This window comes from Hyla sarda, chromosome 4 (assembly GCF_029499605.1).
Source record: "Hyla sarda isolate aHylSar1 chromosome 4, aHylSar1.hap1, whole genome shotgun sequence".
NCBI lineage: Eukaryota > Metazoa > Chordata > Amphibia > Anura > Hylidae > Hyla > Hyla sarda.
Window position 1 is genome coordinate 252,815,853 of NC_079192.1, and position 12,843 is coordinate 252,828,695.

The window sequence follows — 12,843 nt, forward strand, 5'->3', positions numbered from 1 at the left end:
GAATGCCAATGCTATTTATATTCTCATTTTTATAAGCGTTACATCAGTAGTAATAGATTATTGGCCAATATTGTGGACCATTTGTGCCTTAGATTTTCAACATGTTGAACATACGGAAGGATAGTTTATGACACTGATACTATTATTTAATACTGTCACATATTAAGAAAGTTCCCTTGTGCAGAGTGATTTATGAAAAGCATGGACGGGTTTAAATGCTGGCTTATAAAGCAAAGTAACCATGGAGTAGCAGTCAGTAATGCTTAGGCTTGGACATGTTTCCATGCAGGTCTAGACATTTGTTTCTTTCTCTTTTGTAAGAAGATTGAAACTTTCCACTAGCACATTAGTATGTAAGTAATGTATCCAGCTCAAAGTTTCTAACTACAACAAACTTTTTCTCTGCTAAGAAGCTACTTTGTAGATTTCCTAAACATTTTATTTGAAGACTGCGCTACCTTAGCATGTATATATATATATATATATATATATATATATATATATATATACACACTTAAATAGTATGAGCACATGGTTTGCTTAGTTCTTATATACATACTGGAAAATTAAAGGGTTACTCCGCTCCCCAGCATCTGGAACATTGAGTTCCTGAACGCTGTGTGCGGGCTTCCGTGTTCACGCCCGCCCCCTCGTGATGTCACACCCCGCCATGTGACGTCACGTCTCACCCCCTCAATGCAAGTCTATGGGCCGTCACGCCCCCTTCCCATAGACTTTCATTGAGGGGGCAGGCCGTGACGTCACGAGAATGCCGTCGTGGACACGGAAGCCCGCACACAGCATTCAGGAACTCAAGTTCCAGACACTGGGGAGCAGAGTAACTCTTTAAGAAGCATTGGCTGAGTAGGGAGCGAGCATAGCATAGTCAGATGATTTTTGTACATTGTTTACCTGCTTACAATAATTTTTTTGTCCTGACAACACAACACCAATTTTCATGTGGAAATTCTGCCTAAAATCCTCATAGAATTAAAGATCCATTGATATCAAGGATATGATGAGGATTTTGCAAGTAAGCCCTTGTCTGCTACTACCTCAAACACCAGCGCAACTTGGCCTAACAAAGTCCAAATGAGCTCAAATCACCAGAGATTGCCCAGCATTAGGTTGCCACAACAATGGCTCAAAAGAAGACTAAGAGGGGCCCATTAAAACTCACCAAGTTTTTTGCATGCAGTAGAGGCCTCTCAAGATGGCACCAGCAGCTTTCATGCTGTGGAGTGTGCTGGGGCTGCCTTGGGTGGCGGTTACCAGTCTCCTGCCACAGTGAGCCCATTGCATGCTTCTTCATCTCCAGGCTCAGCTCCTTTACTGGGGATTGCCTCCCCTCTCATGCTACCAGGTACGCATCAAAAAGGGATCCCTGGCTCTTCTGGGCTACGCACAACAACCATTTGGCCTTCTGACCTTATAGGATTGGCCTCCTCTCCACCTCTTACTAAAGCCATGTTGGTTTCTCTGATGATGGAGTTTAAATATTCTATACAACAGGAGATCTATTCAGTTGTCTCCAGCATACAACAAGAGCTGCAATCCTTGGGCTTTCGCACCTCTCATGTAGAGAATAAAATTGGTAAACTGGCCTTGTCCCACAATAGTGTGGTTGATAAAGTAACACCTATTAAAGACAACATAGACTCTCTAAAACTCAAGCTTGCCGAAATGGAGGAACAGTCACAGTGAAATAACCTCTGGATCTGTGGAGTTCGAGAGTCTGTAAAACTGAAGACCTTAAGGACTTTCTCCTGGACTATTTTGCTGCTCTGCTGCCTAATGCTTCCATATATGATCTTCTGTATCATGCTCACAGGCTGCCAAAGCTCAAGTCAGTTCCTGCTGCATCTCCTCTTGACATTATCATGCAGGTACACTTTTTTCACATCATGGAGAAAATTTTGGCTGCTGCCAGACACTGGTTTCCTAACCTTTTTATCTATGCAGATCTGTCCACTGCTACCCTGGAGAGACAAGCGTTTGCAACAGGGAGGATGACATCAATTTAAAAAGGAGCTTCCCTGTTCAAGTGGTCATTGCCTACAATGGATTGAAGCATGTAATATCACCTAAGGGGCTTCTATGTATGGGATTTTCCACAGTTCTTTGTTTTTGTGTGGACATCTACCTGCATTCTTTTTTATGTTTGTGTACTTCTCTATGGATAACTGCAAGTTATCCTGTTTGTTGAGAATGCATGATGATTTCTATATGATAAACCCTTATTTTGCTCTGTGCTCCTGCTTAGGTCATTGGGCAGCTTACATCTTTGAATTGTAAAAGGTTAACTTCCCCTTTTAAACAATTAAACAATCTATGGTGTGGGATGAGGCTAAACATCTCTGTACTGACATATTGTGTCTCGAGGAGATACATCTCCATGTGGCTGATGTTCATCGTCTGCAACATTATTTTTTCCCCCATGTTTACCAAGCCTCTGCGGCTAATAATGGACTTGTTCTGTATGTGCACATTCACTTCACTAGATATACCATATGGTGTGTCTTAAAAGCAAATACTAGAGGCCATATTATTAGGCAGATGACCTACAACCAAAAAAAGACTATGCTCACTCATATGACTCTTCCGACTAAATTGGATGATTTGCATGGGGGGAATAAGTCTGCATATTTTCCAGATACAGCTTCACATACAGTGGGGATCAAAAGTTTGGGCACCCCAGGTAAACATTTGTATAAATGTGCATAAAGAAGCCAAGGAAAGATGGAAAAATCTCCAAAAGGCATCAAATTACAGATTAGACATTCTTATAATATGTCAACAAAAGTTAGATTTTATTTCCATCATTTACACTTTCAAAATAACAGAAAACAAAAAAATGGCGTCTGCAAAATTTGGGCACCCTGCAGAATTTATAGCATGCACTGCCCCCTTTGCAAAGCTGAGACCTGCCAGTGTCATGGATTGTTCTCAATCATCATCTGGGAAGACCAGGTGATGTCAATCTCAAAGGTTTTAAATGCCCAGACTCATCTGACCTTGCCCCAACAATCAGCACCATGGGTTCTTCTAAGCAGTTGTCTAGAAATCTGAAACTGAAAATAGTTGATGCTCACAAAGCTGGAGAAGGCTATAAGAAGATAGCAAAACGTTTTCAGATCTCAATATCCTCTGTTCGGAATGTAATTAAGAAATGGCAGTCATCAGGAACAGTGGAAGTTAAAGCAAGATCTGGAAGACCAAGAAAACTATTAGACAGAACAGCTCGCAGGATTGTGAGAAAAACAATTCAAAACCCACGTTTGACTGCACAATCCCTCCAGAAAGATCTGGCAGACACTAGAGTTGTGGTACACTATTCCACTATAAAGAGATACTTGTACAAATATGGTCTTCAAGCAAGAGTCATCCGAAGAAAACCTCTTCTACGTCCTCACCACAAAAATCAGCATTTGGACTTTGCAAATGAACATATAGACAAGCCTGATGCATTTTAGAAACAAGTTCTTTGGACCGATGAGGTTAAAATTGAACTTTTTGGCCGTAATGAGCAAAGGTACGTTTGGAGAAGAAGGGGAACAGAAATTAATGAAAATAACCTCTGTCCAACTGTTAAGCATGGGGGTGGGTCAATCATGCTTTGGGGTTGTATTGCAGCCAGTGGCACAGGGAACATCTCACTAGTAGAAGGAAAAATTGATTCACTAAAATTTCAGCAAATTTTGGATGCTAACTTGATGCCATCTGTGAAAAAGCTGAAGTTAAAGAGAGGATGGCTTCTACAAATGGATAATGATCCTAAACACAAAATTGGATGATTTGCATGGGGGGAATAAATCTGCATATTCTCCAGATACAGCTTCACATACAGTAGGGATCAAAAGTTTGGGCACCCCAGGTAAAAATTTGTATTAATGTGCATAAAGAAGCCAAGGAAAGATGGAAAAATCTCCAAAAGGCATCAAATTACAGATTAGACATTCTTATATGTCAACAAAAGTTAAATTTTATTTCCATCATTTACCCTTTCAAAATAACAGAAAACAAAAAAAAATGGCAATATGTCCATTCCAGAAACCCCCTGGTCTCATGTAGCGAGGAACTCTCAGAATTTCAAAGAAGAGGGGGAGATCAAAGGAGGGGGCACTATAATGCCTGCGCTCCGGCCAGACATGCCGGCCGTGAGCAATCTTTGCTCTTGTCCCTGCTGCTGGCGGGGCTGGAATTCGCATCGGGGGACGCGCCTGCATGCTAGTCCCAGCCCGTCACTCACCGCCCTCATCTTCCGCCTCTCCGTGTCCACGCAGCCCCTGTGCTCGTACTCTTAAAGGGCCAGTGCTCATTTAATCAAGTGTCTACACCTGCACCCTGGTCCTTAAATATCAGCTCCTCCCTTGGTTCCCTGCTGGATCTTTAGTTGTCTATTGTCATAGTGAAAGTCCTGTGTCCCTGTTCCTTGCTATCCTGCCCTGACCCTGCACCTGTGCCACCTGCCCTGACCTACTGCCATCTTGCCACATCCTGCCAGTCTCCTTCTGTGCCACACCACCTCCCAGCTACCTGTGTGGACAAGTCATGCCAGGGGTAGCGACCTGGGTGCCACCTGCCGAAGCAAGACTATCCCGCTTTGCGGCGGGCTCTGGTGAAGACCAGCGGCACCTTAGACTCCACTCCTTGGCATGGCTCACGTCATCATCCACACAGGCCCAGAGGATCCACCCCCTGCCGTGTCCCGTTACAGTTGAGCTGTATAACAAATGCTCCTCTGCAGATACTTCCCAATCTACTTCACTATCTCCTCTATTCTCACTTCCCTCTCTCTTCTTACTCTTCCTTCTGCCCAGATCTCATCGCTGTCCATCGGGTCCCATGAGCTACCAACAAATTTTATAAGACCCACACCAACTGTAATAGTTGCACATCTCACAGCGTTACATTATGAGATCTTCACAGGTGATGTGCTTCCAAAAGAGATGTCAAAGATGGTGATTATCACCCTTCCAAAGCCAGGGAATTTTAGGTAATTTTTTTTTACTCAATACGGACATCAAGCTCTATGCGAAATTGTTGCTAGGAGACTTTGGATGTCACATCATGGCCACGACAGTGTGCAGTCGGATGCCTTCTGTTCTTCTCTCTCTTTGGATACGGAGAAGGCATTCAATTGTGTGCCTCTGGGTTATTTTTGTGCAGTGTTGAGAAAATTTGGTTTTCCCATATTTGGTTTTCCGCTATCCTGATTAAGCCATTATTAGCAGCCTTCTGCAAGGGTCTTCACATGAGGAGCTTTATCCAAGCAGTTCTCCATCACAAATGGCACCCGTCAAGGGTGTCTGCTTTTCACTTTTTATTTTGCCATAATAATGGAGCCGTTTTTTCAGCATGTCTGTAGCTCCCTTAATGTTTCTAGATGATTCCTCTAAACAAAACCATCCTTGCAATATCCCTTTATATGGGCTAAAGATTATGCCACATATTTAGGCATCCAACTCCTTCTTCTCTTCTTGCCTTTAGACATACTTATCTCCCATCTTTAAAGGGGTTCTCCGGTGCTTACACATCTTATCCCCTATCCAAAGGATAGGGGATAAGATGCCTGATCGCGTGAGTCCCGCCGCTGGGGACCCCCGGGATCTTGCACGCGACACCCCGTTTGTAATCAGTCCCCGGAGCGTGTTCGCTCCGGTTCTGATTACCGACGACCACAAGGCCTGCGGCGTGTGACGTCATGCCTCCGCCCCCGTGTGACGTCACGCTCCGCCCCTCAATGCAAGCCTACGGGAGGGAGCATGACAGCTATCACTTGCATTGAGCCGAGTGCAAGATCACGGGGTCCCCAGCGGCGGGACTCCCGCGATCAGGCATCTTATCCCCTATCCTTTGGATAGGGGATAAGATGTCTAAGCACCGGAGAACCCCTTTAAGATGATATTAAAAGCTTCTCTAAATGCAATGTTCCTGGCTGTGTGTATAGCTGTCTCTAAAATCTTCCTACTCCCATACTATGGGGGAGATTTATCAAAACATGTGCAGAGGAAAATGGAGCAGTTGCCCATAGCAACCAATCAGATTGCTTCTTTTAGTTTTTAGAGGCTTTTTTTTTTTTAAATGAAAGAAGCAATCTGATTGGTTGCTATGGGCAACTGCTCCATTTTCCTCTGCACATGTTTCGATAAATCTCCCCCTGTATATTTTTAGGAACCTGCCTATTAGGATTCCTCCTTCTACGTTACATCTGGCAAAATAGTACAGCAATGTTTACTGCTAGAATTTTATACCTACTCACTAGTCAAGGGGGTATGGGTGCCCTCACCTCCTACATTGTTATGTAGCCTCTATCCTAATTCAATTAGAAAATGGAGGCACAGAGATTCCTCCTCGCATTGGGTGAAGATTGAATCTTCTTTCCATAAAGGGGTATTCCACGATTTTTTTTTTTATTTGACTATACTACAGGGGCTGTAAAGTTAGTGTAGTTCATAATATAGTGTCTTTACCTGTATGTCACGGTTTTCTCACAATTCTCACAGCATACAAAATTACTCATGTCTCAGGATTTCCCAGGTTGCAGTGCGTCAAGACCTGACATCACTAGTCAGGTGATCAGAGGGATTCTCTCCTGCTTCAATGGGTGGAGCGACCGCTGGGTGGAAGAGAGATCATTTTGCAACAGCTGTAGGCCCCCTGATTAGGAAACATTGGTCTTGAATGGATGCAGCTCATGGATGCACTGGCGTTGCTAGGGTTGGTGTCACCCGTTGCGGTTGGAAGTGGTGTCACCCCATAGCCCCCTCATTTTTTAGACTGCTGTAAAGGAAGCCCACAGTGTAGCATGTTGGGGATAATTATTTCCAGTACAATAATCAGATATATCAATTGCCAATTAAGTGGACAGTGCTGAATAAGTTTTTAACATGTATAACTACAACTCCCAGTATAACCTAAGCAGTGGTAAGGCTATGCTGGGAGTTGTTGTAACTGCAGAACTTACAAGTGACTACAGCTCTGATGGGGTATATGAGACAATAAAATAAGTGACTCATTTTTTCTTCTGTCAATTCTTTCCTTATCTAATTCAGCTGATACACACCGCCAGGACTTTTTCAGCTAAATCTTCTCTTTGTAGAACGTGACGCACAGATGCTATTGGCTCCTCACTATGTCAGCGCATTCTGATCCTGTATATGAAAACAATAATTATTAACCGCTTAAGGACCAACACAAGTAAACCTGTACACCCCTGAAAAGACCAGGCCTGTTTTTTCAAATCGGGAATGTCTGTCTTTATTAGAGAATAACTCTGGTAACATTTTGCCAATCACGATAATTCTGACATAGTTTTTTTGTCACAATTTGTCCTTCATGTACTTAGTAAAAGTAAGCCGATATCATTTGTAGTTTTTTTTTTACAATGCAAAAAATCATGACATTTAAAAAAAAAAAGTAAGATTTTTCGCTATTTTAACACTAATAAGTTGCAAATATTTATACTTTCTGACCAAATAGCTTATGAAACATATGTTTTCACATGTCTTCTTTATTTTGGAAGCATTTCTTTTGTTTTTAATTAACATTTTAAATGAATTAGAAGCCTAGCAATTTAACTTGAAATTTTCAAAATTTTTAAATGTGGTATGCAAGGTTTGCAGAAATTTGAAGGTAGTAAAACATAGGAGCCCCCCAAATGACCCCATTCTAAAAATTAGACCCCTCAAGGTATTCACTAGGGGGTACAGTGAGTATATGCATAATTTGTCGGACATATATTTTGTACATCCCTTCTGATATTGAAAGAAACACACCCTATATTTTATTGAGCTGCTCGGCTCGTGTTTGGAAATACCCCCGCTTAGGCCATATTCAGTTCCTTGGCCGCGTGGTAGGACCCAGAAGGAGAGGAGCGCCATTTGGCTTTCAGGGCATCATTTGAGGCCGAATGGCTTATAGGCTGCAAAGGATTTTAGCTGCCAGAACCATACAGAACCCCCACAAGTGACCCCAATTTGGAAAATGCACCCCCTAAAGTATTAACCTAGACCAAAAGTGAGTACTTTGAGTCCTTATTGTGTGGCTGGAATGGTTACAAAGTCCGTGGAAATTTTTTTCCACAAATGCATCATTTGTGGGACATATTTTTTGTACATTGCATCTGAAAAGTTGAAACTGTGTCCCATATTTTATTACGCTGTTCGTCCCGTGTTCGGTAATACCCCCGCTTAGGCCATATTTGGTTGCATGGCCACATGGTGGGACCCAAAAGGAGAGGAGCACCATTTGGCTTTCAGGATATCATTATACAAATTATAGGCCGCACTTCACCTTGCAAAGCATTTTAGCTGTCAGAACAATACTGCACCCCCAGAAGTGACTCCATTTTCGAAACTACACCCCCTAAAGTATTCAGCTAGGACAAAAGTAAGTACGTTGAGCACGTTATTGTGTGTCTATAATTATTTTAAAGTCAGTGGGAAAAAAAATAAATTAGCTTTTTTTTCCACAAATTCTTTATTTGTGGGACATCATTTTAGTAAGTCGCTTTTGAAATGGAGGAAATGCGCCCATATTTTATCACGCTGTTTGTCCCGGGCTGGGCAGTACCCCAACTTAGGCCATATCTGGTTGCCTGACCACCTGGTAGGACCAAGAAGGAGAGGAGCCCCCTTTGGCTTTCAGGGCATCATTATATGAATTATAGACCCCACCCCATGCCTGCAAAGGATCGGAGCTGGCAGAACAATACCGTATCTCTACAATTGTATTGGCTGGACCAGGGACCACTCTGATTGGTCCCTGGTCGGCTAGCAGTGACACGTGGCTGTAACATCCTACTGAAACGCAGTATGAACAGGACGCAGTGTAGGGTCACATAGAGCACATCCACGGCTTATTTCACACAACGCGGATGCCCCCCGTCAGTCACAATGGCAAGATCACTGCTGTGGCTGGGTAGCTCAATATGTCCGCTCATGACTGGTGGCAGGAAGTCCGCCGCTATGAGTGGACACACAAAGCTACCCAGCTGCAGCAGGGAGTTCATTATTGTGACTGCTAGCGGGCATCCGCAACATGTAATATGCTGTGGATGTGCGTCGTGTGTTCCTACACAGTATGCATTTTTATTTTTGATTATATTTATTTAATAAATGTATTTTTATTTTTTTGCACTTTTTTACATTTTTTTGCACTTTTTTTACACCTTTTTTTTACACTTATTGTTTTTACACTTTCTTTTTTACACTTTTATTTATTTGATATTTTTTTACACTTTTTATAATGCTTTGGAATACTTAGTATTCCAAAGCATTGCAGTTATATGCTGTCTGCCAGTTTTACACTGGCAGGCAGTGACAGGCAATAACTGGGGCAGACCTGGGGGTCCTAGTAAAGTCCCTCGGCTGGCTAGGTAACCAGCAGCACCCTGCGATCGTTGCGGGGTGCTACAGGAGAGAGACAGAGGGAGCCTCCTCCCTCTGTCAAAACTCCTTACAGCTCGCAGTTGCTTCCATGGCTGTAAGGGTTCAACTGCCGGGACCAAAGTTTTCTTCGGTCCCGGAAGTGCGGCAGGTCCCCGCTTGCTGGGGAGCACACACAGCACCCCGCGATTGCGCTGTGGAATGCGGCAGGGAAGAAAGAGGGAGCTCCCTCCCTCTGTCATAACACTTACAGCTCATGGTCACTTCCGACCGTGGCTGTAAGGGTTAAACTGCTAGGACCGAAGTTTACTTTGGTCCTGGCAGTGCGGCAGGGTCCCGTCTTTGTGTTACGGCAGAGTCCCTGCCGCTATCTCGTGGGTGCACTGGGCAGCACCCACGAGAACCAAGGACGAGTATACACGTCTTAATGGCGGAACATGCATCCAGCCTGCTTGAGGAAATTCTGCAGTGTGAATAGACCCTAAGGCTGGGTTCACACTGCAGAATTTCTGGGCAGAATTTCTGCCGGCGATTAAGCGCTAGGAGCGAGCAGAATGCATTGCTGCTCCCATAGACTGCAGTGCATTTCTGGGTGGATCTTTTGGGAGATCTGCTCAGAAATGCATTGCTATCTATGGGGATGGCAGTGTAGTCTGTGCGGTCATAGTGCCGCCAGTTCGATCTCCGGCAGAAATTCTGCCCAGAAATACCACAGTGTGAACCTAGCCTCACACTTGAGGTTACTCACCTTTTTTCTTTTGCTGTAGATGAACATTATAGATTGATACCACATTGAATGTATATGTTTATGTAAGCAGTGCATTTTTCTGTATGGTTTAATTAGAAAGTGAGGCCTGTGGTTTTATTTCTCTGATCTACTCAAAATACAGTAATTCAGTAAAAAACTGCTGCATATTATTGTAGAAAATCCCTGAAATGTGTTATATATGTTATAATTATTTATATTCTTGTCTTTCCCAGATGACATCATTCTTAGCATGTCTAACACATTATTTCTCTCTTGGTTCTGCTAAAACATGGCTAATTAACATCTTTCTAGTTAATGAATTAGCTGTTGGAATCTCCACTAGGTGTGGTTTAAATAGACTTCAGCGGGAAGGATGCCTATATATATACTGTAATTGTAGTTCTCTTGACATAGTACATGCCAAAGTCTAGAGTATTTCACAGTATTGTACAATTCAAACAGTAAGTATTGATATTAATAAAAAAAAGATAATCGATTTATTGATATTGCAGACTACTATTGAAGTCTTCTAGCGGCCTGACGTAGTGGAAATTTCTGTTACATATTTATCAACAAATCCATGGCAAAATTATAGCATATTTGCAATAAATTGTAATATCTACTGCACAATCCTTTAACAAATCTGAAAAATATAGAGCATGCCCACAATTTAGTACTGATTATATTCACACTATTTAAATGGGGTTTGAAAAAGTCTCCTCCATAGCAATGTACAATCAGTTTTTGAGCCAAAGCCAGAAGTCTATTCAAAAGGAATAGGACATATAAAGGAAGGACTTACACTTCTCCTCCCTTATAGATCCACTTCTGACTTTGGCTCAGAAACTGCAGTGGCAGATATCCAAAAACTGCCAGAAAAAAAACCAATTGGAAACTTAGCCTAATATAGCCTAAAACCTTTTCAGTGTTATATACCACAAGAGATGTGGGGGTGTGGTCTTGGGTTTTAGTTAATACATTTTCAGCTATAAATCATGTTAATCAATGCCTGTTGAAAAATAAGATTATATAAGGAAGTGAAGAACGCTATGCACACATTAGCCTCATTGCCCTTGACAAAGTCGACAAGCCGGCGAAACGTCGTGGAGGCTATACAGTGATTTTAACTTACAGTAGATGCTCTAGATATTAGTGTGGTTTAACAGTAAAACTGTGAAGGAAGCCATAAATGTGCCATATCGATTATACAATAGCATATTATCGGAATATCCTCCTCAGTAATAAATAAAGTGAGGGTGGAACTGGTGAGAGAAGCACACTCTGGAACTACAAAAAAAACTAGGGCATCACTGTGGTTTTAATTATCTTTTATTATAAGTATTAGTTACTCCAAGGAGCATAATAAAATTACATATTGTAGGGGGGCTTTAGTAAGGGTTTTCCCCTTAGGGTGTTTCCCCTTAAAGGGTTACTCCCCTGGGAAACTTTTTTTTTTTTTTTTAAATCATCCGATGCCATAAAGTTAAACAGATTTGAAAATTACTTCTATTTAAACATCTTAATCCTTCTAGCATGTATCAGCTGCTGTATGCTCAACAGGAAGATCTTTTCTCTTTGAATTTCCTTTCTGTCTGACCACAGTGCTCTCTTCTGACACCTCTGGCCATTTTAGGAACTGTCCAGAGTAGTTAAGAGTAGGAGCAAATCCCCATAGCAAACCTTTCCTGCTCTGGACAGTTCCTGACATTGATAGAGGTGTCAGTAGAAAGCACTGTGATCTGACAAAAAGGAAATTCAAAAATAAAAGAACTTCCTCTGTAGTATAAGATATTTAAATAGAAGTAATTTACAAATCTGTTTAACTTTCTGGCATCAGTTGATTTAAATTTTTTTTTCCAGTGGAGTACCCCTTTAAGGTTTGTGATAAATATTGTTTTACACTGGGAATTACTGGGACTTAGATTTTTGTTAAAACATAAGATCGCACCAGATCTCAGTAAAGGTCGGTGAAGTGCACGGCAGAGCTATGTACTCCCCGGCCATAGCACAGTAAATGAGTTGCATTTACAGCCAGGGAGTGAAGCTAACTTCATTGGCTATTAGTCATGACCCAGTGCGATCTAGACGACCTGTCAAAAGTTTTTTTTACAAATGACAGTTATGCTTTAAAGGGGTACTCCGCTGGAAATGTCATGATATGATACGGGCATCAGGTGTCAGCAGAGAGCACTGTGGGCAAGACAAAAAAGAAATTCAAAAAAGAATTTCCTCTGTAGCATACAGCTGCTAAAAAGTACTGGAAGGGTAAAGATTTTTTAATAGAAGTCATTTACAAATCTGTTTAACTTTCTGGCACCAGTTGATCAAAAAACAAAAAATCTTTTCCACTGGAGTACCCCTTTAACCCCTTAAGGACGCAGGATGTAAATGTACGTCCTGGTGCGGTGGTACTTAACGCACCAGGACGTACATTTACATCCTGTGCATAACCGCGGGCATCGGAGCGATGCCCGTGTCATGCGCGGCTGATCCCGGCTGCTGATCGCAGCCAGGGACCCGCCGGCAATGGCCGACGCCCGCGATCTCGTGGGCGTCCGCCATTAACCCCTCAGGTGCCGGGATCAATACAGATCATGGCATTTGCGGCAGTGCGCGATTTGAATGAATGATCGGATCGCCCGCAGCGCTGCTGCGGGGATCCGATCATTCAGAACGCCGCACGGAGGTCCCCTCTCCTTCCTCCGT

At 42.5% G+C, this 12,843-nt stretch overlaps 1 protein-coding gene across 2 annotated transcripts in view; it reads left to right on the forward strand.

Annotated features, from left to right (window-relative positions):
- Positions 1 to 12,843, forward strand: part of CNTN1 (contactin 1) — a 194,639-nt gene that overhangs the window by 39,608 nt on the left and 142,188 nt on the right. The window lies entirely within an intron of this gene.